Source organism: Nematolebias whitei, chromosome 22 (assembly GCF_014905685.2).
Source record: "Nematolebias whitei isolate Nwh7 chromosome 22, NemWhi1, whole genome shotgun sequence".
NCBI classification, from domain to species: domain Eukaryota; kingdom Metazoa; phylum Chordata; class Actinopteri; order Cyprinodontiformes; family Rivulidae; genus Nematolebias; species Nematolebias whitei.
Window position 1 is genome coordinate 1,513,588 of NC_056519.1, and position 3,690 is coordinate 1,517,277.

Below are 3,690 nucleotides of genomic sequence, written 5' to 3' on the forward strand. Positions count from 1 at the left end.
ATCCACCCACCCAATTAACCAATTATCTATCCAAACATGCATCCAATCATGCATCCAACTATCAATTCAACCATCCATCAAACCATTCATCCAACCATGCATCCAACCATCTATCATCCATGCATCTGATCATCAAACCATCAATCCAACATCCATCCATCCATCCATGCATTCATCCATCCATCCATCCATCCAATCATCCATCGACCCATTGATCTAACCATTCAAACTTGCATCCAACCATCAAACCACCATCCAAACCATCCATCCATCAATCAAACTAATCAATTAACCAACCATCCATCTATCCGACCATACATGCATGCATCCATCCATCCAATTAATCAATTATCCATCCAAACATGCATCCACTCATGCATCCAATCATCAACTCAACCATCTATCCATCAACCCATTCATCCATCCATCCAACCCTGCATCCATCCATCCATCCATCCAATTAACAAATTATCCATTCAAACATGCATCTAATCAATTCAACTATCCATCAAACCATCCATCCATCCATCCATCCATCCATCCATCCAATCATCAAACCATCCATCCATTCAGTTCAATTTTTATTTCTACAGGTTAGTTTCATTGAGCCTCTAGGACTCATTTAAAGAGAGACCTGTTTTAATAAAGAACACAGATGAGGTACAGACAAGAGTAGACGATCATAAAAAGGATATAAAATGAGAAGTAAATAGAAGAAATGTAATAAAAACTAAACAAAATCAGCTACATTATAGTGATGTAGAATACTAACAGGAACATGTCTGCAATGGTTTTTGCCATGAACTTAACAGTTGTTGGAAATCCATCCATCCAACCAATCATGCATCCAATCATCCAACCATGCATCCAATCATTCATCCATCATTCCATCTAAGTTCAAGTCAATTTTATTGCCATTTGCATCACGTGGTACATGAGGCGGAACACATTATGTACTCAGGGTCCCAGTTATACCCAATAGCAAAAATATAAAGTGTAAAAAGAAACAGTATATAAGGATCTGAGATATAAACTAAGATAAACGCTGAACACTAATAATGTAAAACAACATGGTAAAACATTAGGGCGTAACAACAGCAGCCCGAACATGAGTCCATGGTGAGCAGATGGGTACGAATGAATACAGTAGCATGAGACCAGAAGCAAGCAAGCATGCAAGCAAGCAAGCAACCAACCAACCAACCAACCATCCATCCAACCAACCATCCATCCATCCATCCATCCATCCTAGCCTACATGAATCCTGTGTCTAAAAGGAGACCATCATTAAACGGGGGCTGCTGATCTAAAGACCGTTAAATCAATGTTCCTGTTTTTAGTATTTTTTACATTGTTTCATAATGTAGCTTGATTTTATTTTGGTTTACATCACTACTTTTATTTAATTTTCATTTTATATGCATTTTATTGTTGTGCGTACCTGATCTGTGGTTTTGTCTGAAACAGGTCTCTCTTGAAATCGAGTCCTCGTGACTCAATGAGACTAACCTGAATAAAAAAAAGGCTGAATGACTCAATGATCCTTGAACTAACATCACTGAAGGTTCATCCCATTTTATTTGTTATTGTGGAAACCTAGTGATGAGCTCAAGAACAGTCTGGCAATCAGAAACTCACCGTGGAGACGAGAGCCACCTGCCAATCTTCCAGACGCCACTCACATCGGATTTCTGGAGAAGCCACAGCCAAAAGCATGATCTCCATGGCCTCCACAATCTACACACAAACATACAAACCTCAGGTTTCTGAGATCACTCACACCTGCAGTCACTGTGTTGCAGAACCAAACTCACGCTGGTGGCACCCATTATGACAAACAGCAGGATGTGAAAGCGTCCGAAGCCGATGGTTTCCACAGCTTCCTCCACGGTGAACTTCTGACCTGCAGTGACAGAAATCATGGAGTTCAGTCAGTTCAACAACCCGCTCACCAGAGACGCTGCTGTTTAGTGGTGGTTCTGTACAGATGTAAGTGTCACAAGTACTTCTTCAGTGGGATTCCACGGGAAATTGTTTTTAAAATCGTAATTTTGTCTCCAACAGTTGCACCTCACTGAGACACAGGCTTTACTTTGCTGTGGTACCTTCAAACGTTTGAGTTTTGAATGGGTTTGGGCTTAACTTGATGCTTGGTTAAGTACCAGTAATACCACCTTCAGGTTGGACTGAAACCTGCAGCTGTCCATGTAGACAGGCCAAATGTCCTCTGGACAAAACATGGTCAGACAATCCTGCTGTGGTGCTGCTACATGCAACAAACCAACGCTGCCAGGATTCATTCGCCCCTTTTCCACCGTCACGGTGCGGATCAGATCGGCTCGGGTGTCGTCGTGTTTCCATTTACACTTGTGGACCAGTTCTGTAGGCGGGGACTAGAATCCACTGGTCTTACCACCTGGTGGCAGTAGTGCTCCCTTAAGCTACTTACTAGCCACCACTAAATGTATTAGAAGAAGAACACCCTGAAGACTTCGTCACAGGATGTCGTGGAAGAGACGTCATGCTCTGATGGAGCTGTAACTTTTAAACCTGATTCATAATCCTACCTTACTGCCTTCCCTGCTTTAAACCCATGTGTTTTACATTTTAGTTTGGATTTTTACAATAAAGTATTAAAAATATCTTCACTTTTATTATTTACAGATATGCACAAGGTTCATGTTAAAATTACAAAACATCACACTGGGCTGTAATCTTTGAAACTGCTTTTACAATAAGACTTGAAAACAATTAGATTAAATTTTGTCCTTAAATTTTAAAGGTTTGTCTTTCATTAAATTTAAAAACACAAAAGTATTACTTAATAAATAGTCAGTTGGTCTGTGAACACCATGGGGTCCTAGAAGAGCTGAAGAGGAGGCTGTTGGTGTCTGTGCCTCCCTGGTAAAGATGCTGCCCCCACGACCCGGAAGCAGAAGATGATGGATGGATGGATGATGGATGGATGGATGGATGGATGGATGGATGGATGATGGATGGATGATGGATGGATGGATGTATAGTGAGGGAGGAGAGCATCAACCACAGCAGGAGTGGTCAGTTCAGGTGAACTCCTGCCTGTTTGCTTCAGATCAGCTGTTCAAATCTCTGCAGGTTCAAATAAAAGGTGCACCAGGACTTTCAGCTGAATCTCTCGGGCCACAGTTGTACGGCCGATAACTGATAACTGATCAATGATAACTGATAACAGATAACTGATCAATGATAACTGATAACTGTCTTTTCTGAATTTTTGACTGTTTTTGTCTCACTTCATCCTAGAACAAAACTTTATAACATAATAACAGTTGAGCAGATTCTGGTAATCTTTTCTTAGGATCCATTAAAGATCAAATGCAACTGGAAATTCTTCTCAATTCCAGTATGAATTTAAACAAACACTATATGAACTTAACATTGTAAAATTTGTTTAGGAAGTTTAATGTTCAAGGACACCACTTAAGAAAAAAATGTTTAATAGGAAAAGTAAGAAGTGAAAAATGTATAAAAATAAAAACTACTGCGTCCAACTAATGATTGTGTATCTGTGTGTCCCTTGTCTCACGGGCTTCATCCAGAAGAAGACACAAGTGTTGTTCCTGCTGTGTCCGCTTCAGTTCTTCATGTTCATTCAGTGATGAAATAAGACTTTTCTTTACTGGACTCTTTTCTCTTTCTCTTCACTAGAAA